General features: G+C 37.1%; 1 pseudogene; it reads right to left on the bottom strand.

Annotated features, from left to right (window-relative positions):
• The window catches only part of LOC149577738 (type I inositol polyphosphate 5-phosphatase 8-like), a 36183-nt pseudogene extending 10117 nt beyond the window's left edge, over positions 1 to 26066 (bottom strand).
• Positions 26067 to 26533: the final 467 nt, after the last annotated feature.

Here is a 26533-nt window from a genome sequence, read left to right as displayed (position 1 = left end):
GAAATAAAAAGTGACAAAACACGAAGGTGTCAACCCTTACAACCAAAATGCTAGTGACCAACACATTACTAGTAGAGACCCACAGAGAATATTACAGGAGTAAAAACATACAAGAGTCCCACATAACCAATATAAAACTATACATGTAACTTAACCATCAAACTACCATTAACCAAACTAGCTAAACTATAATAGAAGTCTGAAAAGTCTGATGTACTACTAAAGTTCATCATAAAAAACTATTAGCACAACAATACCAACACGAGTCTGAGCAACAGCTAGATACGAGAAAAACTAGTAATAGCAAATTAACATAAAAAAACTTGGATCCAAGGATCCCTTTAAACTAAGAAACATTATTCTCATTTTTTCCCTTTGCCTTCATAGCCAGCAGAACTTGAGCCCAATCATCTGCAAGGAATTTAAAGAGGAGCTTATGATCCACCATATCCATTCCAGCTTCTTCCTTCTCTTGTTCTAGTAATTGGAGGGTGGTGGCAGCTATGTGGGTGACCTTTAAGGAAAATTTAGAGAAGGTGTAGAACCCTTCTTCTAAATTTTTAACCCTCTTTTCCAATTTGGCATACACCTCCAATTACTCCTCGATCTCCTCCTTATTCTGTGTTCCCATCTTTTTGGCTTCCTCTTTAGCTTTTTCAACTTGGTTATCTTGCAAAACCCTTAGGTTAGTTAAAATCTTAGATTTCTCCTTGACCGAGGAGGAAATAGTAATGGGGGAGGTGTCCACTTTGTTACTGTCTTCACATAAGGTAATGGGTTGAAGGGTGAAGCTGGCCGAAACATGAGTAGTCTTTGTGGTAGCAACATTACCAGTCAAAACCTGTGTATTATCAGCCGACAGTTGGGCATTGTCAGCATAATTGTTGGCCAAGTTAACACTTTTTTCAACCTCCTCCTTCCCTTTTTCTCTCTTGGAATTAGAGTTATCCTCCTCTTCCCTCTACTCTTCATTATTATCTAAGCTCTCATCTTCCACTTCCTCCACCCTAACTCTGTTAGATTTTTTCTTATACCTTTCCTAGGATTGGGCAATTCTTCCAAATTCTCCTAGCCTTCCACCACCCCCCCCCCCCCTCGCCCTCGCCTTCCTCCTCCAATTCCTCCTCTTCCACCTCCACAGGTTTTTCTATCTTAATCTTTTTACTACCCTTATGTTGCATACCCATATCAGGTTTCTTTTTTTTTTTTTAATGGCTAGAGGAGGGTCGAGGGGTATGAATTCTAGTACTAGTACTGGTGCTTGGTAGAGAATTTTGTCAGTGGTGCTAGTTATCAACCACCACCACCCTAGGGGGGCATAGGGAAAGGTGGAATTGATATAGGCAAAAGATTAAGCCTTGGTGGATGATGGTGAAATTATGCCCTTTATTCCTCTTCTCCCTAACATCACTAACCATATCCTCTAGAGAATGTAGTAGAAAAAATAGAATGGAAATAAAATCCCTATTTCTAAAATGATTCAATAATGGAAAATGATAGTAGTAGCACACATCGAACCTGCCCTCCAGCGTAAGATATTTCATGAGAACCAAGAAAACATCATCCCATGGAGCTGGCAACTTATCCCTCTTAAAACATCCTCTATAGTGCATTGGTTCCTCATTCTCCGCAAAAAAATTTCTTAGACTAGCCTTGTTAGTGGTTTTAGTGACCTTTCTCTATTTTTTCCCCTTCATTGAGAGACCAGTAGCCATGGAAATTACTTCCTCATTAACTTGAAAATTAATTCCATTAATGGTGATCTTGCAGTAATTCCACCCATTAATGAACTGAAGGGCATAATTCTTGTCATACCCTGCCATCACCTACATGTAAGGCAGAAAACCCCACTCTTTTAAGAGGAACCAGGTGGCCATTCTATCTTTGAAGTTATCCATTTTTGTGGGCTCTAACCTATTCAAATCTCTGTCCATGTCTATCCCACCAATTTCTCTTTCTACCACCTCAGTGATGTACATCTGAACTTACCTATCTGTGAAAACACTACAAATATTGTCGATTCTGAGTCTCTCAACAATGAGTAAAAAATTTTTGCAATCCCATGCTTGATAAGCCTCAAAATCCCATGTGAATTCACTATGGGAATCATTTTTGTATAGTATCATAATTTAACACCCTAAAAATCTCTAACAATCTAAGAAATGATATCATTTGTACTTTCAAATGGGAAGTAATTTGAATTTCACAATAGGTTACCATAATGGTGAAATGAAACTCTTCTTAATTTGCATTCGTTCATCTTTCCATTTGTATAGCCATGTCTTCTCCTCATTTCCCTAAAACCTTTATTAAATTTAGCACACTTCAACTTTTCAAGGAAAAATTTGCCAAAATTGGCCCTAGCTTTAAATTTAATAGTCATAATTAAATGATACCCTCCCCCCCCCCCCCCCCCCTCCCCTCTTTCCTTGCATATCAAGGACTTAATATCTTTGTTTAAATTTTCCATATTCCTCCAACACATGACTGCCATTAATTTAAACCCCATGGCAGCTGCCGCTTTAGCCACCTTATTTCCTTCCCTATAGATGTGTTGTAGGTGGACCTTTTCCATCCTTTGTAAAATATGTCGGATGTCCATAATGATAGTCTAAATATTCCATCCTGGTTGGGAAACAACATTAACCAAATCAATAATTAATTTGGAGTCCCCCTCTATGGTTATTTCTTTAAGTTGCATTTCACTAATTAGCTGAAGACCCCATAACAAAGCCATTGCCTCAGCCATATTATTACTTCCACTCCCCACATTACTTGCATAGACTAATAGCGCATTGCCATTCCCATCCGGTCTCAAGAGCATGAAATTTTGAAAACGTTGGAAGTTGGAGAGGATTTAGGGCACGTTTTGGCATCTTGCAACTTAATCTCCTTGTTTGCTGCCCTCTACCATTTGAATTTGCAAGATTGGAAAAGGTCTCATCATTTTTTGAAGAATTTTCAAACAAAGAGCATCTTTTTCCTTCAAATTTGGCACTTATTCTTCATGTAAGTAGACTTCTTCCTTCTTGCATTTTAATTCATGCTTATCTTTGCTAATTTTATGCATGAAATCATTACATGGTTTCCATTTGTAAAAATCTTTGCCTTAGAAAGTGCATTTTATTTTAAATATGAAGTTTTCATTTACCTCAGAAAGTGCATTTTTATTTTTCTTTTAAATATGAAGGTTTCTTTCATTTTTATGTTTTTGGTTCTTCCCCAAGTCCCAATTTTGAATTTGAACTATGGAGTACATTGCGTCTTGGCATGTTTTGAGTTGTTTTCAAAGGTATACTTTTTCTTTTGTTTTGGTTTTGTGTGTTTGTTTGCCAGTTTTTCTCCATTTGGAGAAATTACAAGTTTTTTTTTTAATGCGAAAGCATCGTCATCTTTCACATTCCATTTCCATTTCCATGTCATTACATTTTCCATCTCATCCAACAAATGGGATTACATGTTTTTCATCTCATTCATCATCTACATATGCATGTAATCTCATTTTCCGCTTTCATTTTCACCTCTCCATATGCATTCACGCCTCTATGAGAAAATACATACTTTTCCATTTTCCACATCTTTCCATGCTTTGCACCTCATCTTCCATTTGCAATTACATGTAAAAGCTCATCCTCCATCTGCATTTGCATGTCATCTTACTTTCCATTCCTCATTACATGTAATTATTTTTTGTGCAATGATGTCTTGAAGACCCTAAGTCACAATTGAAAATCAACAATCTCCATTTGCACGCATTCCCATGCGCGAAGCACTTTACTTTTTTTTTTAAAGAGTTAAAGGTGCTGATGGAAAGTTGTTCCGAGTGTACATCTGGACATCGTCAAGAAGGTTTTCAAAGTGTCAAAGACTCTAGTTTGTGTTGATCTACAAAGGAGAATTCATGACAACTTGAACGAGAAAAGTTTAATCACATCAAACTATCAAAAGACATAACACCATGGTTATCAAGGTGAATACAGCAGTACAAAGTACAGGAACTTTTGATCCTGTGATCATCCGAGATTGCATCATCAAGTACAAGGTCCTTCAGGATTGTTTCAACTCTCTTTCGTCTTCTTCTTCTTTCATGTTTGTAATTGAAGAGGATGTATTACATGAAGATGTGTAATTACATGTAATACGAGTTGCATGTGTATGTAAAGGATGTAATGTGAGTTGCATGTAACTCTTTATTTTCTGTAGTTAGACTAGGTCAAAGTTGGTTGAGTTGCTCCCACTTTTTCCTCCACCTTTTTCTCAACTTCTTTGCCTATATAAAGGAGTGCCCTCTCATTGTAAAATTATCATTATCTTTATGCAAGAAAACTCTGGAGAAATTGTACCAACATAAATTTGTTTGTGTAAGCACTATTTTGAGAGAAAGTGAATACAAAGGAGCATTTAAGACTTAACTTTGATTAAGTGAGATTGTGATTTGAGTAAATTGTAAGCTTTGTCTATGATTCATCCAAGTTGTCTTTGATTCATATTGTCTTGTGTTATTGGTAATTGTTCTAGTGAATTGAATTGAAAAGAGTTAAAAAACAATTGAAGCCAGAGCTTTGACCATAAGCAATTGTAAAAGTGTATAGCTAGAAGCGTTGTCTGTAGCTTATATTTTCTTCTTAATTCCCATCTGGTAACACTCCATTGGTTGCTCCTATACCTCCTCTAGTAGCACCATTGAAATTTAGTTTAAATTGTGTAAGGGTAGGTGGTTTTCATCTCGTTTGCTATCTCCTTAACATTTTTGAGTTATCAAAATGGTAAAAATCCTCATGAATGCTCCATTTTGCAGCAATTTGACCTTCTTGCCTACCTAGTTTTTCCTTTGGCATCTTACATTTGGGAACCCTGATATTTTCCTTTAGCAATTTCTCCATTATTCCAAAAACCACCTCCGCCAGTTTTTCCTCCTCTCAAAATACTTTGTTATTCCTTTCTTTCCATATATGCCAGCAAAGATATGGTGGAACAATTTTCCATAGAAAGACCAGTTTTGGGTGATAGAAGGGGTAGTACCAGTTCTCCACAAATTGCCATAAATTTTCCCTCATAACCCAATCCAAACCAAATCTTTCCCACACCATAGCCCATATCATTAAGGTATACTGACATTCAAGGAATAGGTGGGAAATACTCTCCTCCTTTTCCATATAGAGATAGCAACAGTTTGTTATATAAAAACCCCTTCTTTTCAGATTGTCTATGGTTAAAATTTTTCCATGTTAAACTGTCCACCAGAAAAAAATGATTTTAGGGAGGAGGTTACTAATCCAAACATTACTCCATAATGGTGGACAAAGATCCTTGCTAAAGAGGTGTTTGCAAGCTAATTTAACTATGAAGTTACCATTGGAAGTTAAGTCCCAGATTGTAGCATCCTCCTAGATCAGGATAGGGGGTCTCTGTGTTCTTATCAACTCTTCCAACTCCTTGATAAGCTGAATATCCTCCTAAGAGTAGGTATCTTTATACAATTTATTCCACTTCCTCTCATGATCAATATAGCCCTCCACCTTCCTTCCTATTTCTACATTAAGTAGCTCCATTAGTCTTTTGAATTTGTTGAAAACCAACAGTTTCCCTCCCAACCAATTGTCTTCCCAGAATCTGATGCTATGACCATTCCCCAATATCCACCTTATCCCTTCCCTCAATAAGCCTCTACTCTTAACTATATTCATCTAGATTTTGGAGCCTCTTGGGAGGTCATTATTGAAAAGATTCTAATTGAAGAGGGAATTACATAGATATTTAGCTTTCATAATATTAACCTAGTCAGTATTATCTTCTCCCAATCTCCAACCAATCTTTGTAAGGAGAGCCTTATTAAGGTCACACAATCTTCTTACTACCAATCCCCCTTTTTCCTTTGGCTTATACACCTCTTCCCAATTTTTTTTCTCCTCTATTCCTGACCAGAGGAAGTTCCTTTGTATTCTCTCAATCCTATCAGCCATATTTTAATTGATTTTGAAAAGGGAGAGGAAGTAAATAGGAATACCCTAGAGGGTTGCTGAGAGCAATTGTAATTTGCTAGCATTGCTTAGGATCTTCCCTTTCCAACCAGCAAGTTTCCTCTGAATTATTTCCACTATAGTATTCCAGAATTCATTAGTCACCTCCTTAGTGGTTAGTAGTAGGCAAAGATAAGTATCCAAGAGGTTGGTAGATTAAAAACCCAAAATGTTCCTTATCCTCCTTTGTAATGGGGTGTCAATATTAAAGAAATAAATCTTACTCTTGTGGTAATTAACTTGCTGACTTGAACTTTCTTCATAATTACAAAGAATAGTTTTCCAAGCTTCAGCTTCCATAACTAAAGATTCTCCAAAAAGGAATGTGTCATCTACAAATTGTTGTAGAACTTCAAGATCAGCAGTAGTGGCAGGCTTAACCCCTTTCACACAACTAGTATCAACTAGTTTAGAGAAAGACCTCCCTAGAACCTCTACCACCATGATGAAAAGGTATGGAGAAAGTGGGTCACCCTATCTTAGACCTTTCTCTGCTCCAAAATTACCCCAGGGGGACCCATTTAGAAGGACAGAATACTGAACCAAACCAACCATCATCTTGATCAAATTTATAACCTTCTTATTAAACCCCACTCTCGCAAGCACTTCATAGAGGAAATCCCACTTGAACTTGTTATAAGCCTTAGAGATATCCAATTTGAAGGCCATACTAGGTCTTTTGTTTCTTTTCATTGAATGAATAACCTCATGTGTGGTTATCGCTGCATCTAGAATTTGTCTCCCCAAAACAAATCCTTTCTATGGAATGCTAATAATTCTTTCCAAAAAAGGTTTTATTCTATTAACCAAGAATTTAGCAAATATTTTATAAATAGTATTACATAGGCTTATAAGTCTAAAATATAGAAGACACAAAGGTGTCAGAATTTCAAGGACTAGAGCAATAAAAGTCTTATTGATCCTCCTTAGCATCTTTCCAGTTCTAAAAAATCCTTAGTAACCCATACCAGTTCAAATTTAACAACCTCCCAGAAGTGTTGGAAAAAAGCTAGAGGAAAACCACCTGGACCTGGGGCCTTATAAGCTTTCATCGAAAACACTGCACATTTCACCTCCTCCTCTGTGATGTTTCCTAGAATGTGATTTTTTTCCACCATACCTAGCACTTGGGGTATCATATTAATCAAGCTTCTTCTAATCACCAAATTTCCTACTTTATTGTCCTTGGTGTAAGTCTTGCTAAAGTATTCCACCATATGTCTTCCCATTTCCTCCTGATCCTTATAAATCCTTCCCCCTTCCCCATCCAACCTTCTAATTGTCTTTCTTCTTTTATGGTTAGAAGTTGACCTATGGAAGAAAGTAGTGTTTCTATCACCCTTCGTTAGCCATTGAACTCTTGATCTTTGTTTCCAAAAAATTTCCTTCCTCAAAGTAATCTCTTTCCACTTTTTTCTATATTCCTCTTCTTCATGGGTAGCACTTGCTACGTTAATTCCTTCAGTAATCTCCCCTTGGAGTTTTTTGAGTTTTTCCTCCACTTCATCTTTAACTTTAAATAGGTCTCTAAAAGAGCTCTTAGCTCAACCTTTAGCATTTCTCCTTATGTTATCAAGTTTTTGGGTTAGTCTGTACATTGCAGTACCATCTATCCTAATATTCCACCATTCTTGAACTCTATCTTTGAATTCTGGATGAGATTGCCACATTATCTCATATCTAAAAGGTTTCAACCCACTTTTAATACTTTCCTCCTACTAAAAGATTAAGGGGGAATGATCTAAAGCAGTTCTAGTGAGGTCCTCCAGCAGGGAATTACCAAGTCGGTTTTAGTTCCCTATCACCATTAGCCTATCTAGTCTAACCTAGATAAGGTCCCTCCCCTTTCTATTATTGGTCCAAGTGTAAGGATTTCCTCTCAGTTCCACATCAATAAAGTCCATTATGCTCATAAAATCATTTAGATCTTACAAACTTTTAGGACAGTCCCTGTTACCTCCTAATTTCTCTGAATGGTACAGGGGGATATTAAAGTCAGCCATACACATCAATTGCTTATCCTTCCTTGTTTCTAAAATCTTTAACATTTTATCATACATTTTCTTCCTCCCTACCTTGTTATTAGAAGCATAGATATTGATAAGCCCCCAATGTTGAATAATAGTTTGAAAATTAGTTATTATGAAATTTCTATCCTTCCAAACCTCAACTCCTATCATAGAGTTCGAGTTCCACAAAGTAGCAATACCCCTCGAGCCATCAACATCCATATGCATGTAGGCAACACTTGGCCAAACATGAGTAGCAACTTTATCAAAATTAGCACTAGACATTTTAGTTTCTTGTATTAAAACAAAGTCTACTTTTTCCTGAAATATGCACTTTTTTAGTGCATATTGCTTCTAGGGATGATTTAACCCCCTTAAACTCCAAGAGAGGAATTTCATTTCTTACCTCTAGTTATTGTCTCCAATGTAAGTTGCTTACCACTAGCCACATCCCTTGCTACTTGTTTTGTCTTGGTTGCTCTGCTAGATAGTCTTCTAGCTATCCCAAAAGCCCCCACATCTAGTCGCCCCCCCCCCCCCCCCCCCCCCCCCCCCATTTTCTTCTTTTTCTGAACCTCCCATTCCCCAATGTCCCCCTTCTATGGTGAGGTAGGGAAAATCTCCTTTCCAACCTTATCAATGCTTTCCATAAATTTAGTTGCAATCTCCTCTAGGGAGGCTTTAACCATCTTTAAAGGAGTACAAACTCTCTCCTAGGTATCACATTCTATTGCCATAAGTTCCTGTTGGCTAGCCCCTCCCAGTTTTGTTGGGGAGCGAGGAAGAGGGTGGTAAACCTCTATTTCACCATTCTCAAACAAATCTCCTTCCTTCAATCCCCCCATGGGTGAACTCAATAATTCCTCCAAATCCCAGCTAAAGGGGTATTCTTCCAATTTCTTCCTATCCTCCAAAGAATTCCCCTCCCCAAGAATATTATGCACTTCTTTTCCTAGGGTGGATAGCACTAGGAGAACCTCCATAATATTGTTGGAATATCTTAATGGAAAGAATGCTTTTGAGAGTGGGGGGGGGGATCAGAAGTACTAGCTTTTAACCTCTCTTTTTTTACAAATCCTTAATAACATAATATTGAAATGTACATGCATGCATATCAACATTAAGCAATTATAAAAAACACATGTGCATCACCACATAACACTAGAAATTTTGGTAACCCAAAAACCCTCCAAGAATAAGAAGGTAAAACTGGGGTGGGGATGATACCCACAAAAATTACTGTAGCAATGATGTTTAACCACTTCTGATGGTTTGCCCTGTTAAAGGCCTTCCCTATTAAAGGCTTTACACTATATCAATAGTAACCTGGTTAAAGGATTTACAAACACTTTACATGAAGTGTTACGTTGTTAAAGGATTTAATCACCTATTTAAAGGATCTACAAAATAGTTGTTAAGCTAACTTATCACCATAGGATTTCCTTTCTAATACAGTTGCTAGAGAGTATTAGGTATAATAAACCTGAAAGCTTACAATCCTTTGATTGCTAAATATAGGCACTTGATCCACTTTCTCTGATCTTGATCCTTTGAGATCTGATATTCTTCACTCTAAAAATAGTTTTCCTTCCACACCTTCATCCATCTCCATACAATGAGACTTAGTCTTCCTTATAAAGACATTCAAAGACTTAGGGTTAAATGTGGATCTACGATCCATATTGAATCTCTATTTCTCGCTCATTCCTTGCACTTGTATTATTGGTTGCATGTCTTCTCCATTTTTCTTATTGGTTGCATGTAGATTGCATAGGAAATACAAAAGATTTGATCTTATCATTTAATCCTTCGAGATTCGTCATATGTCGGTCATGAAAATGGTTTACATCTACATTTGTAAAGTTACAGACTTATATGTGTATTCTGTGTTACTCGACATTTACTGATCCTAGATGCTCGACACATGTAACAAACTGGCTTACTTGGCTCCTATTGCATTTTCGTATTCCTCGACATCGTCTGTGACTCAACACTCAAATATCACTCGGCACTTGTATCATGCTCGGCACCTAAAGTCATTCAGCACTTGATCTTCACTTGGCACCTGAAGGCTACTCGGCACTTGAAGATCACTCGACACCTGTTGGATTTCCTGACTCGGCTTATGTTGTGGCTCGGCATACATATTGTGCTTGGCTCCAATGTAGAAAATGTTTAAGTGTGATGACACTCAAATTTCAAAACCATTTTGAGACTAACAATCTCCCCCTTTGACATGAGTGATAAAAACACTTAGCTGACCTTATGAGTACATTTAGGTTTTTAAAAACCTTGATCAAAATTTTGCAATATACAATATATACCTCAAAATTGTTGTAACTCCCCCTAAGTTGATTGTGCCATTATTTGTGCTATCTTGGTATCCAAAATTTTATGCTATATATCATGCTCCCCTTTTATCTTGTTTCCCCCTATTACCTTGTCTCTCCCCCTATTAACTTGTCTCTTTGTCTCCCTCTTTCATCTTGTCTTCCCCGTTCATCTTGTCTCCCCCTTTTCATCTTGTCTCCCCCTTTTTTTGACACTGATGTCAAAGGGTTTTAAGGGTTAAGACCATATTTCACCAAAAATGTGTTGTTTACCTCCATAATCATCCTGAGAGCTACATCCCAATTATGCAAAGCAATTTCCCATGACTTGTGCTGGATGGCAGTATCAGCAGCAAGGTGAATAAGTCCTTCTGAAGTAGAAAGATTTGGATCTTTCTTGAGAACAACTTCAACATAGACCTATTCTTTATGGAGTACTTCTAAATGTGAGGTAATGGAGGATTAGAGCTATATCAATTTTGCCTTGATGGTGGCCTCTTCTGCTATTAATACAGCTATTTCTTTCTGAGTGTGAAGTGTTTGAGTGAAATGCTTCTCACTTTGAGTTGGATCTTTTGGTAGCTGCATGCATGAAATATTCAAATTCCTCTCCATGCTCATTATCTTTTGGCTTGTCTCCTATGTGAAGTATGAAAAGTCACACAATTTTTTGTATAATGAGAATATATTCTCAAGTACCTTTTTCACTTTTTCTATGATGTTTTCCAATTCAATCTATGAAAGTGCTATTTCACTGGATATTTTCTCATTAACTTTCCCTTCAAATTTTCTTTTAGACCATTCCATAAGTTTTGCATTTGTCTTTTGGTCTACATTTGTCACCTAGTCAACAATATCTGATAATTGTTCCATGATATGCTTGGGCTCATCTGGTGATTGAATACTGAAGGCATCCATAAATATGTCTTTAATTTCATGTAAAGTTTGTTTTTGTTGATACTCCTTCCTGAGTATCTCTTGCCTCTTTCTTATGTTTAATGATTCCTGCACCTCATTGATTTGATCAATGTTTATTGTTTTTGAGTCATAACTTGGTATGACTATCTCCTCATCTAGTTCAGGGTCTCCATAGTGAAGTACCCTTGCAACTTTTGCACAACTAGATCCTGGTGCTGATATTTGCAATGGCTTTTGTGAAGGAGTCCCCGAGGTAGGAAAATTTATCAATGTTTGTATTGCCTCCTACTCTTTAGGGGTTTCCTCTATTTTCTCCTCCTGTTGTCTACCTTGATCAAGTATTGTAATTTTAGGAAGTGCACCTTGAGTTTGTGTTGTAGGATCAGATGTAATAGTTTGTCCTATTTGTTCTGTTTCTTTCTTTGTTGCTGCACTCGACTTTTGTATTGTTGTGTCAACTATACCTAATGAAACAACTGTTGGCATTTGAAGTTGACCACTAGTAGCTATAGAGATTATGGAAGGTGGTTCTTGTGGATTCACCTTATCTCTAATTGTATTTTTTGCTAGTTTTTATAATTCATCCATACTGACCAATACTGGATCTACACATAATCTTGCTTGTTGCGTGGATTGGTCAAGGATTCTTTTAAGATCCTCTGTAGTTAATGGATTGATCTTCTAAGCAGAAGTGTTAGGAACATCTTGTACTGTTACAATTTTTGCAGGTGTGATGGGTACATGAGGAGGGCTAGAAGGTGGAAATTGTGTGTCTTGCACACTCTAGTCTTGTTGCTACTCTTGCTCAGTTGTTGCCATTTCATCTTGCTTTTGTGTCTCCTCCTCTATGTATTTCTTTTCTTCTTCCTTCTTTTCTTCTTCTTGTTTCTTTTCTTCTTCCTTCTTTTCTTGTCTACCTTACTCTACTTCTGTCTTCTCTTCTGTCCTTTTTCTTCTTTCTTCTAGTGGAGCAATAGCTTCTTCCTTGTATTCTTCTTCAAGAAAATCTTCAATCTTTTTGTACAAGATCTTCAATGATTTTTTTGTTCTTTGTACAATTTCTTCCATTTTGTTTTGGAGAATGAAGAATGCCCTGTACTTAGGTGTAAACCTAGTATTATGCCTTTTGACTACTTTCTCTATTTTCTCCTTAGTCAAGTTAGGCAGTATGCTTGCTAGGGTTGATTCTCTCATCTCCTTCTCCATTTTCAAACAAAAATGCCATCTATCTTCTACAATTTTAGATAGTTGATTTGGCAATTGTCCATCTAGTTCAAGAGGAGTATACTTGAACTATGTCATCATTCCATACACTGATTCTTCTATTCTATTTTGTTCATCTTTAGTGAACTTATTAAAATCAACTTTATTTATGTTGCTTAAGTCTCCATTTACAATCTTTTTACATAATGTATCAACTAAAAAATGGGTTACCTTTTCAGATTGATCTTCTTCATCAGTATCAAGTTGAGCCACATATTTTCTTATTTTCCTTGGTTCTTCCTATGTCTTCTTGATTGTTTTCTTCTTTGTGGCTTCCTCTTTAGCTTTTTGTGTGCAGGTCCTCATTGTACCTCTAGTTGTTGGCTTTTGGGGTGATGGCATGGCAGTTTTCTTTGGTGTGGGCTAAGCTAGAGGCTATTCTTTTGCCTTTCTCTTCTTTGGCTCGGCTTGGATTGGTGCTTCCTTGGCTTCTTCTTCCTTAGCACCTTCCTCCTTGTCTTCACCTAGGCCTTGAGTTAATTCAATTAGGCCTTGTTCTTGTTCATCATCACCATCATCATTGTCATCATCATCTTCTTCTTCAACTTCAACCTCTATTCCTTCACCAAATTTCTTCTTAATTTTCTTCATCAATTTATCTTTCTTTTTCAATGTGGAGGCAGTTTTTAATTCCATATTTATCTTTGACCTTACCACATCATAAGTGCCAAAGTGTGGGGTGCTCTTATCTGTCTCTTCTGCCAACAATGTAATTATTGCTGCAGATGCTTCATCTATGTTGATCTCATAACCAAATGGCCTTAGCCATCTCACCCTTGGAGTTGCTGCTTGGATATAGGTGAAGTCAATATCAACTAAGAAGCATATATCATTAATATGTTTTTCCACTAAGGAAACTAGTATTCTCATCCTTTGCTTCATGGATTTCTTAAAATCCTCAAAATAGCTTGTCATCAGGGTATCAAAATTGTCTCCCATTTGTTCTATATATTCACTAATTTGGCATATGATAGTTCTATCACTTCTCCATGTAACTTTTCCAAAAGAGGGAAATTCATTTTGAACATAAAAGAATACACAAACCAAAATTGCTCCAAATTTACATTGAGCACCCTTTGTCCTTCTTATGGTAGCTAGGTTTTCATTAATCTATTGTAGTTGCAGTTCTGCAAGATCATAAGTATGATCCTTTTTCACCAGTCTGTAGCCTACATCTACTGCGATACATGGCACACTATTGAGTCTACTGGATTGCTAGATTTTGTGGGCAATAACTCTAACAACAAACTCAACTAAAGGATCCTGAATGGTGTGAATTGTCATTCCTCTTTTGTTCCACTGAGCACCTGTGTTCTTTTCTATAACCTCCTTGGATTCACTTCTCAAGGTCTTGAACCAATCTAGGGTAGGATATCCAGTTACCCTATGAATGATTCTTTTTGTGATTTTGACAGGGACATCTTCTAACCACAGACTACCATCATGAATTCTACTCAACACAAGTCTGATCCATTCTGTTTTAAATATGGTAGGAAAACTCAAAACTCATGTTAAACCCTTCTTTTCAGCAATTGTGTATTCATCTTTCAAGACTCCATTGACACACAGCTTTGCATAGGCTTCTCTTATTTCCATGTCTCCTATGGCTCCTATCTTACAATTATAGCATCTCCTTACATCCTAAACCATAACAATATTTGGGGGTATGCAAGAAAGGGCTCTGGCGAGATCATTTTTGTATGCAACTTCAAGGATAGGGTGAAAATCAGGCTGCCTAACCTCATTAGATACTAATTGGACTTCAAATGACTCTTTGTCCTAGGTTGTCTTAGAACTCGAAGCCATTTATGCAAACTAAGGTTTTCTTTTTACAAAAATATGAAATAGTGTAGCTCGGCACAAATGAAAAATACCTCAAGATCGATGAAAATGTGTTGTAAGGGGTTGCAATCTGCTTGGAATGCTGGATTTGCTGTTATGAAGTCACTCTGCTCTCTTTCTCTTCTCTGCTTCTTGATCGCAATGAGGAAGAATGATTAAAATCATGATAATATACCCTATTTCCATCGCATTAAATGCTCAACTACAAACTCAACCTCTAAAGGATTTTTGACATTACTCGGCTTGCACTACATTTCCACTTCACTTGGCTTCCATAGGAGTTACTCAACTCGGCATCAGTTATCAACTCAATCACTTTTAGGAACTCGACATGTATTGGAGTTTTACTTGGTATCCAAAGATAGCTCGGCATCATCATTTAACATTTTGTCTTGGCATCTTGTTTCATGCTTATTTCTACTTTGCATTGCTTCTTCATGGTTTAGGGCTGATGTATGATACTTTCTTATATGTAACAACCCTGTAGTCTCTTTCTTTTGTTTAATTGAATGAGAGATGATCACTTAACCTTGTGGGTGAAGTGACCCTTTCATTGGATGAACTTGATTCATTCTTTTTCTACCATGTTTTCTTAATGTCTATTCTTATGTGTTTCACATCAATTTTTTCTTTGCCCTTATTTACTTCAATCTTTGGTGCCTTTGACCTTGTAGGACAGTTTCTGCTGATTTGACCAATTTTTAGGCAACTAAAAAATGTGGTTTGGTTCAACCATCTTTTATATTTCCCTTTGAAATGTGTTCTTATGCAGTTCTGGGGTATATGTCCATTTTCCTAACAATAATGACAGCTATACCTAGTGTTGTAATCCCAATGGTACTGACTTTCATTTCCTTTTTTTTTTGTTGGTTGATTTGATGCCCACATAGGCTTTGATCTGCATTCAAATGATCTATTTCCATAATTTTTACAATTATGACAATGTCCATCAAATCTTTGTGTCCTTGTGACTTTGGATTTGCAATCTTGTGTCATATGTCCTTGCATGTTGCACTCATGACAGTAACTCTTGCTCTTGGGTGTGTTTTGCTGATTGAATCTTCTACTTCTGCAAATATTAGCAGTATGCCCCTTTTTTTAATAGTAATGACAAATGGGTTTAGAATCCTTACCTTTGTCACCTTTTTACTCAACATTCTTTGATGATTCCCCAATTTTAGTGCTGTTGTATCCAAGTCCTGATGTATCATGGGTTGATCTTGGAAATTTCATCAACTGTTCAAAGTACTTGATGGCTTCACTTGACTTATTTAGATTCTTTGCTACCTCTTTTTATTTGTTTAATCCATTCACCATTTGTTCATTCTGCATCTTCAGAGTAGATATCTCAATATCTTTCATATTGAGTTCATGATGAAGGTTCATCATTTGGGCAAGTGTATCCATCTGCATGTTTGACATCCTTGTTAATTTAGTACATTTTTCTTCAAGTTTGTTTGCAAGATTTCTTTTGTCATATTCCATCATGACTTTATCTTCGACTACTCTTTTCTTTTGTTTAGTGATTTTACATAACATTATGGCCTGTGATTCATTTTCCATCTTGAGAGATCTTATCTCTTTTACTTGAACTTTTTTTTTCTCCATCAATTCTACTATTGCTGCATCAAACTCTTTAGTGTCTCCATTGGCAAATAGTTTTGTGGTATCTATCTCCTTGTAGTTTTTATCATTTTCAGCTATGGCTATATCCTTTCTTCTTTTCAAGGATTTTCTTATTTCCTCCCTTGCTTCCTCTACTTTGTGTAGAGCTAGTTGCACATCAATCACTTGATTGTCAATAATCTTTCCAAGTTTGAAGACTTCCATATTCAGACCTTTTTCTCCAAGCTGTTAGACTTCCTCTTGTGAGAACCTTGCAGCTTTGATACCAATTGTTGGAATATCTTAATGGAAAGAATGCTTCTAAGAGGGGGGGCGGGGGGGTGTGAATTAGAAGTACTAGCTTTTAACCTTTTTTTTTTTCAAATCCTTAATAACATAATATTGAAATGTACATGCAAGTATATCGACATTAAGCAATTATAAAAAAAATGTGCATCACCACATAACACTAGAAATTTTGGTAACCCAAAAACCCTCTAGGAATAAGAAGGTAAAACTGGAGTGGGGATGATACCCACAAAAATTACTATAGCAATGATGTTTAACCACCTCTGATGGTCTGCCCTGTTAAAGGCTTTATAATGTATCAAGAGTGACCTGGTTAAAGGATTTACAAACACTTTACATGAAGTGTTACCCTATTAAAGGATTTAATCACCTATTTAAAGGATCTACAAAATAGCTATTAAACTAACCTATCACCATAGGATTTCCTTTCTAATACAATTGCTAGAGAGTATTAGGTATAATAAACCTAAAAGCTTACAATCCTTTGATTGCTGAATACAGGCACTTCATCTGCTTTCTCTAATCTTGATCCTCTGAGATCTGATATTCTTCACTCTGAAAATAGTTTTCCTTCCACACCTTCATCCATCTCCATACAATAAGACTAAGTCTTCCTTATAAAGACATTCAAAGACTTAGGGTTAGATGTGGATCTACGATCCATATTGAATCTCTGTTTCTTGCTCATTCCTTGCACTTGTATTATTGGTTGCATGCCTTCTCCATTTTTCTTATTGGCTGCATGTAGATTGCATAGGAAATAAAAAAGATTTGATCTTATCATTTAATCCTTTGAGATTTGCCATATGTTGGCCATGAAAATGTTATACATCTGCATTTGTAAAGTTATAGACTCATATGTGTATCCTGTGTTACTCGACACTTACTGATCCCAGATGCTCGGCACATGTAACAAACTAGCTTACTCAGCTCCTATTGCATTTATGTATTGCTCAGAATCGTCTATGAATCGACACTCAAATATCACTTAGCACTTGTATCATGCTCGGCACCTAAAGTCATTTGGCACTTGATCTTCACTTGGCACCTGAAGGCTACTCCGCACCTAAAGATCACTTGGCACTTGTTGAATTTCTTGACTCGGTTTATGTTGTGGCTTAGCATACATAGTGTGCTCGACTCCAATGTAGAAAATGGTTAAGTGCGATGACACTCAAATGTCAAAACCATTTTGAGACTAAAAAATATCAATAGTCTCCTCCTCCTATCTTGGGGCTTTTGACAATTCCCCCCAGTATCTATACCAATACCTAGTGAACCCACCTTTTATTTATCCTTCTGCATTTGGGCCTTATAGTCCACAATAAGGTGTCCAAATTGACCACATTTTTGGTATAAAAAGCCTACATTCTCATATTCAATAGGTTGGACTTTCTCCCCCCACTTGGTCTTAAGAGTAACCACAGTTGGGAGTGCACGATTTAAGGCTACATTTACATAGAATCTGACATAAACTAGTCGTGATTTTTGCATGGTCACTTTGTCCAAAAAGAAAAAGTGACCAAAAGAATTCCCTACCCACATTAGGATCTTCTCATCCCAAAATTCAAGGGGCAATCTAGGTAATCTAACCTAGATTGGACCTAGTCTACTTAACTTTGCACAAGGCAAGACAATGTTTTGTATAATACCAGGTACCTGAAAGAATGAGGTTGATATCCTCCTCTGTCATAAATTTGAAACAAAAAAGGCCACTCAGCATTGCTAAAACACCCACACTACCCCTAACTTTCCATTTTTGACTCACCCATTTACAAACCATTTCGATAATGGGTCTAAAGGCAAAAAATTTGCCAACAACACAAAGTTTGAGCCCAAAGGTCACACTATCCACCAGACTATTTGGAAGGGAGATTACAAGACCATCTATTCCATAGGCAATCTTGGGATCCTCCATAGGGACATTAGCCACTAAAGAACTCACTAGCATGTTCTTTCATCTAGTCAGGGTCCCATCTACCAGCTTTTGACCACACTCCAAAGGAAAACTAGCATGACTCCCACTCCCTAAGGCAACAGTGTTGGAAAAAGTCCTCCCTTCATGCCCCATGGACCCACAACCATCCATCATGTCCTCCAAGTCCCTACATAATGCAAGCACCATTTGTAGGTTCGAGCAGGGTGGAGTATCTAGAGGCTTAGGCCCTACCATGGATTCAAAATTCAACTTCAAAGTTGGGCAGCAATCGATCGACAAGTTGTAGAGCACTATCAACAAGTTATTGTATTCATTTTTTAAGTTATTATAGCTCATTGTTATTACCAATCCTCAAGTATAGATTGTTGTTATCATTAGCTCTTGCAAATCCAATCTTCACCAAGTAAATTATGTAGTCTTTCATATTGATGTAAGAACAAGTCTTTCTTCTTGACCCTACCTTCTCCTAGGGTCTTCTCTAGGCCACTTCTCTAGCCTATTAGGGCTCTTTCACTAACCCTAACTTAGAAGGATCACCTTTCTAATCCATCTCTCCTTCAACTTGTCCATACCAATGAAGAAATCAACTCATCCCAAACAAAGCTCCCTAGATGCTTTAGTAGTTCACCCACATCAACTGATCCACTCATAATCAAGACATCCCAACATTAGAGAGAGAGAGAGAGAGAGAGAGAGAGAGATTTTTTCTAGGGAATTGGGACCATTCCAATGCTCATCAACCAAAAATACATAGAAATATCTATCGATTTCAAGAAATTGCTCCTAACTAGGCCTAATAAGGCTACAAGGAATTGGGTCTCCAAACTCACCTTTTAGCACACAACTTAGAAAATGCATTAAAAAGGTGGAAAGTAAACTTCATATTCTGATACCTTTTGGAAGACCTTTGAGATTCATTTGGTCTCACTTCCCCAACTTGTTCATATAGTGGGTTTCTATATTTAAGCCTAAAATTAAGGGTTTCCCAATATGTGGACAATATTCACAAGGGTTTATTAAAATCCTTATCAAAACATGTTAGTAGGAATTCTCCTTGGGCATAGGACTTCTCCACTCTCACAAATTTCCCTCCATTCACTTGGATTGAAGCAACCAATGCACTCAATTCCATCCAATGTTATTTCAATCATTGTGATCCCTAATCATGCTCATTTGGCTTGCCTAGGGCATCACTCTAAAAATTCCAAACATGCTCTATAGATCCCAAAATCTTGTACAATTATAGTAATCTCACACATTTCAAGGAATCGTATAGATGTCATGGTGGAAATGTGAGTTATAACTCCATCTTCAAAAACTACTTGGTTCAAACTAGCAACAATGAGAAAATAAAAGATTTTCCAAAATGCAAAGGAAAGAAACAAAAATACCTATCTAATCACACATAGAAACCACTATTTACATCTACTAATTCATACACAGGTCATAGTCTAGATTTCAATCCATTCAATGACCCAAAGAACAAAAAATGCTTAGACTGTGGTAAAATTGCTCAACAAGGTTGTTTTTTCATTAATCAACTTTCATCAAAATGCCATCCAACCTCTATCACAGGTTAAGGGAGGCCTTATATAGGTCCAGCACACCTTTTCCAACCACTTTAAAGTGGTTATTCCACCTAGTGCTCAAAAAATACACTTTTTGCAATAAAAGTTGTCATGACAACTTTTATAATTTTTGCAAAGTCATCATGCAACTTGATAACAATTTTCCTAGTTAGAGAAGACTTCGTCAAAGCCTTATGAAACTCTACCAAATACTTTAATATGTCACTTATGACATGAAACTACCACTCCATCCTTTCTTTGTCCAATCCACCCCTCTAAATACACAAATGACACCTTTAACAATGATGAAAACAATTGCACAACACCTAGCAACATTGGACAAACTAGTAATATCGAATATTCCTAAGGACCTTATTACCTAATGACTAAATCAATCTCTAGGATACACTAGCCCTTTTATTACACTAGTGGCTTTGCTAAGGCCACTATGAGCCAAAACTTTACTAGGAACCCTAGGTTACTAAGTAGCCTTACCTAGGTGCTCCTACACCATGCTCCTCACAAAGGTGAACCAAGTCATTCCTATAGAAAATATGTCCTCATAAATTCCCCATTTTTTGAAGTATGTAGCTGCAACCCATCTTGCCTCTTACTTTGTCTTAGCTTTCCATTTGATGAGGTGTTCCATGTACACCTTGTGTCCAGTAGTCTTCTTGGCCCTTGAATCGAGTACTTTCTCTGCCTCTTGTTCCACATTGGGAGGTAAGACATTAGGTGCTATATCCTTGCCAATCTTATATTTGTTCACATCTACTTCAGTTATAGGTCCCTTAAATTTGGTTACATATGCCACATTGAAGACAGGTGAAATATTCAAATCACTAGGCAGATCCACCTTATATGCATTAGCTCCATAGTTAAATAGAATCTTAGAGGGTCCCACTCTCTTCATTTGTAGTTTGGTAGGTACTCCTTTCTACAACCTAGACTTATTCAAGTGTACCATGACATAATCACCTACTGTAAACTAAACATCCTTTCTCTTCTCATCTACTTTAGTCTTCAATCTTTGTGTAGTCTCTTGTATAGTATTTTTCACCTATTCTTGAATGTCCTTCATGTTTTGAATGAATTTTTCAGCTTGACCACTCCTATACTCCATAGCCCTAAGGTCTCTAAGTTTACACACACCCCTTGGATGCATCTCATAAACAATCTCAAATGGGCTTCCACGTATTGTCATGTTCACACTGTCATTATATGCATACTCTACTTAAGGAATAATTTCATCCCATATCTGACCACACTCTTTAGTTAGGCATCTTAACAAGTTACCCAACATCCTATTAACCACCTTAGTTTTGCCATTAGTTTGAGGGTCGTAAGTTGAACCAAAAGATAGGTTAGTTATCAACCTACTCCACAAAGTTTTCCAAAAATGGCTCATACAATTGACATACCTATTGAACACAATGCTTAGGGGTAGTCCATGGATCCCCATAATCTCTTTAACTAATAGATGTGCAATATGGATAGTATCATGGGTAGTTCTACAAGGAATTAAATGACCCATTTTGCTAAATTTGTCCACCACAACATAGATGCTATCATGACCTTGCTTTGTTGCAGGTAACCCTACAATTAAGTCCATGCTAATACACTCCCATGACCTATTATGGAATGGTAAAGGTTGATACAAACCTGCATTACTAGCTCCTCTTTTTTCCTTCATGCACACTACACATTGTTCTACATATCTTCTCACATCCCTTGACAACTTTGGCCAATAGTAGAACATTTGAGCTAACTATAGGGTCTTGTTAATGCCAAAATGACCACTTAGGCTTCCATTATACTTTTCTTGGATAAGGTTCTATATCATGCAACCCTTAGGAACACATAATTGGTTTCCTTTGAACAAGAGTCCACTTTACAAGGTATAATTATCAAAAGAACTATGAAAATAATTATGAAATTTAGAGCATACCGTATAGGCTTTATCAAAGTCTTTATCATCCTTGTAGAGGTCCTTGCAACTCTTTATACCAATGCTATGTAGTTGAATTTCTTGAATGTTCAACATCCTCCTACTTAATACATCTTCAACCTTGTTCAACTATCCCTTCTTATGCTTGATGATGCATGTGAATGCTTGAAGATATTCCATCCATTTAAAATGTCTATTTCTTAACTTTTCATGTGTATTGATGTAGTTAAGGGCTTGGTTGTCAATAAACACTACAAACTCCTTGGGTAGAAGGTAATGCCCTCACTTCCTAAGAGATTGGACCAAATCATACAATTCCAAGTCATAAGAAGATTATTTCTTCATGTCTTCATTGAGCTTCTCACTAATACTAACCTACCTTCTTGGCTTAATACACCCCCTACTGCCATCCCACTTTCATCATACTCTAAGGTAAAAATTTATTCAAAACTAGGTAACTTAAGGGTAGGTTGTGTTACAATTTCTTCTTTTGCCTTTTCAAAGGCATCTCTTGCTTTAAATTTCCACCTAAACTTGGTCTTCATCTCACCCTTAATGTTGTCTAGAAATGGTGCACAAATACCACTGAAGTTCTTAATGAATTTCCTATAAAATAAAGCTAACCCATGGAAACTCCTTATCTTTATTGTTGTGGTGGGTCGTGGCTAGTTTAGGATAGTTGCAACTTTGTCTTGGTCCATCTTCAAAGATCCCTTGGATACCACAAATCCCAAGTACACAAGTTCTTGCTTCAAAAACTCACATTTTTCCAAATTGATTACCAACTTCTCTTCATGAAACTTCCTTAGCACCATCTCCACATGCTCAAGATGTTCTTCTCTTGTATTACAGAAGATGAGTATAACATAAAGATATACCACCACAAACCTTCACGTGTAATTTCTCAACACTCCATTAATAAGTCTCATGAATGTGCTAAGAGAATTTGAGAGATCAAATGGCATCACAAGCCATTCATACAATCTATCTATGGTCTTAAAAGTTTTCTTCCACTCATCACCTTCCTTTATCCTTATCTGATGGTAATCACTTTTGAGATCCAACTTTGTGAAATATTGAGCTCCTCCAAGATAATCCATTAAGTCTTCAATAGTAGGTACATGAAACATATATCTTATAGTGATTATGTTTATGCCCTAGAGTCTATACAAAGCCTCCATTTTCCTCCTTTCTTGAATGCCAAAACTATTAGCACTACACAAGGATTGATGCTCTTATTTAATAGACCCTAATCTATAAGTTCTTGTACTTACCTAGCTTCCTCTCTATTCTAATCTAGAGTAAGCTTATAGGTTAATTTTTTAGCCAATGATACACCAGGTACAAAGTCTATCCAATGACTTATCACTCTTTTTGGAGGTAACATTGCAGGAGTTCCATCACTGACAATATCCTTATGATTTAAAAGCATCTCTTGTATTTCAATTGGTAAGGGTTCTTGCTTATATTTCTCTTCTCCCTTAAGCTTAAGAAGAATGCGTACCATTCACTACCTTCATGCTTAAGGGCACTAATGAAGTCCTTCCCACTGCTCAACAATACACCCAGAGTTGTGGACTATAATTCATATTTCTCCAATAAGGACTAAATCTTGAAAGTTCTTACATCTTTCTTGAAATAAATGAAATCCTCATTTCCATCATAGACAACACATTTTTCATATTGCCAAGGTCTTCCAAATAGCAGATGGCATGTATCCGTAGGAAATATATCACAAAGAAATTTGTCTTTATAGCTTGCAATTGAAAACTTAACCCAAGTTTTTTTCATTTACCAACACACTTTGCCCTTTGTTCAACCATGTCACCTTTTATTGGTTAACATGAGGTATCTCAGCCAACTTGACCTTATCCACTACTTCCTTTTATATAATTTTATCTATGGAGCCTGAATCCACAATAACTTTACACATCTTACCCAGAATCTTGCACCTAATTTTGAATAAGGCTCTTCTATGCTTGGGTTCATCCTTGACTAGTTGTCTAATCAACACCCTATTTAATAATAAACTTCTCTCCTATCTATGACTCAATATGATCCACCCTAGGTACCTTGGAACTCATTGTTTCCTCATGTGCATATATAACTCTCTTATCATTATTTGGAGAAGTAGGCTTGTTAGGACATCTACATGCAAGGTGACCCAACTAACCACAAGTGTAAAATTTCATACTTGCAAAGTATGAATTACTCCTACCTACACCTCCCCCTTTATTAGAGCCCCCTTGAGTGCCTCTTAATCTTATATAACCTCCCCTTGAATTAGTTTCACTACCCTACTCAGCAAGTTTAGACTCACCTTGGTTTCTTTGATTATTACCTCTACCTTGGTATCCACCTCTATGCCCTCTTTGGTCTCTTCCTTTGCCTCTACCTTTGAAATGTGAGTCCCCCTCCTTTATATTATTTTCTTCCACCTTAAGATTGAATTTATGACACTTATTAATAGTTTTATGGATTCATAGGCTTAGCTCTTCTAAGATGTTCCATTTTAGTCCACCCAAATATCTTACTACTTTAGCATGTTCCTCCTCTTGTATCTTGGACCTTAGGCATAATTTTTTAAATTCCTCAATGTAAGAGGCCACATCCAAGTCTTTTTTATTTAGACCTTGCCTCCTTTTATGTAATTATGCCTCATAGTCTTTAGGTGTATAATTCTCCTTCACTTTAGTCACCATGGCATTCCAATTAGCTATAGTTTTTTACCCATACCAACCCTTTCATCTAGCATGTATTTCAACCATGTCAATGTTGAACCTTTGAGTCTTTATTTTTCAACCTTTACCTTTTGTACCTCTATGAAACCTTCACACTCAAAACTATTCTCCATGCCCTCAATCCATTCCATTTCAGTATCAGTGTCCATCTTTTCACTAAATAATGGAATTCCTTCTAGGGCTTTTCCTCCCAATGCCTTGATGGATGGAAGAATGCTTCTTCATTCAATGGAGGGTCTAGTTCAAGTATGATGTCTTCCTCATCAATCTTTTCCTTTCCTTCATCACTACTTTCACCTTCTTTTTTCTTTATTATTGGCTTCTTTAGCAACTTCTTCTAGCTTAGTCTCCATTTCTTCTAGGGCTTCTTCAAGGATTCTATTTCTCTCCTTTTTCTCACCCATCTCTTTGGATAACTCTACATTAGTCACCATTATTGTCTCACCTACTGATTCTTCTATAGTCTAAAACATCCATCCACAAGCCCAAATATTTTGGGGCTCTAATACCACTATGATATAAAAACAACTCTTGCTTCCTAACCCTACCTTCTCCTAGGGTCTTCTCTAGGCCACTTCTCTAGCCTATTAGGGTTCTTTCACTAACCCTAACTTAGAAGGATCACCTTTCCAATACTTACCTCCTTCAACTTGTCCACACCAATGAAGAAATAAACTCATCCCAAGCAATTCGCCTTAGATGCTTTATTGGTTCACCCACATCAACTAATCCACTCATAATCAAGACTTCCCAACAATGGAGATAGAGATTTTTTCTAGGGCATTGGGACCATTGCAATTCTCATCACCCAAAAATCCATAGAAATCTCTATAAATTTCAATAAATTGCTCCTAACTAGGCCTAATAGGGTTACAAGGAATTAGGTCTCCAAGCTCACCTTTTGGCACACAACTTAGAAAATGGCTTAACAAGGTGGCAAAAAAACTTCATATTCTGACACCCTTTTGGAAGACTGTTGTGGTGTCCACAACACATGCCCCATTCCTCAATAGGAATGGGGACCCCCTACTTTTTTTTGACTCTAAGACTCATAGTTTGAGAGTTGGGAGAAGAAATTTTAGTTAGGAATTTTAGGGTAAAAAAAAAAAAACAAATTTAAAAAAAAAATCAAAGAATCAAAAAACACACCAATAAAAAATTTATTAAAAAAAATCATATAGCACGCGCACATTGAGGCACGGTACGCTTGCAAAAGAGAGAGAGGGTTATAAAAACCTTCCCTCCCCTTCTTCCTTACTCATTTTTTTGTCCAAGGAGCAAGAAGGGAGAGGTAAAACACTCAACCCCCCTTTCTTCAAATGCCACGTGCCCATGAGGCACACGCGCACGCTGCCCCGCGCCCTGCGCTCGAGCGGCGCACTGCTGCAGTGTTGCTCACCGCACTCTTTTGGGCGTGAACATTGTGTGCCCTTTGGGCACACTGCTACGACCATGCCCGAGCAACGCAGTGCCCATGCTTGGCCACACCCCTTTTGGGGCGCACACGTGGTGCCGTCACGGTGCCCACACCTAGCCATGCCCCTTTTGGGGCGCATGCATGCTGCCCTTGCCATCGTGCGAGCGGCATGCGTGTGCGGGTCATGCCCCTTTTAGCACGCACACATGGATGCCCTTGCATTGCCGCCGCGCACTCCCTCAAATTTTCTTTTTAAAAAATAATGAAATATATATATATTTTTTAAAAAAAATTTAAAAAACAAATAAGTCCCTAAGGGGGATTTTTTTTTTTTTAACATTTTGCTTTTCTTTTTCGGTATCTAATAATTAATCATGGTCTTTTTTCTATGACATGCAAGTAATATAATCAGATGGCGTCCACATTCAGATCAGCAAAAAAACCAGTTGTGTACAAGTTCCAAGGCATAACCTCGAAATCATGGTTGCACGATGAATACTCTGAGATCAAAGACATAGAACTTGGACACATGGACTTGGGAGAGTTCTTGAGAGTTTGTAACAATCCAATCGAAAGTTCATCCTTGAGATCTGCCCTAATCTATTCCAGATTAGTAAATGTAAC

The sequence above is a fragment of the Cupressus sempervirens genome, chromosome 1, assembly GCF_028749045.1.
Source record: "Cupressus sempervirens isolate cs-2001-9-10 chromosome 1, ASM2874904v1, whole genome shotgun sequence".
NCBI lineage: Eukaryota > Viridiplantae > Streptophyta > Pinopsida > Cupressales > Cupressaceae > Cupressus > Cupressus sempervirens.
The sequence above is the reverse complement of the archived record's forward strand: the minus strand, read 5'-3'. Positions and strand labels throughout refer to the sequence as shown.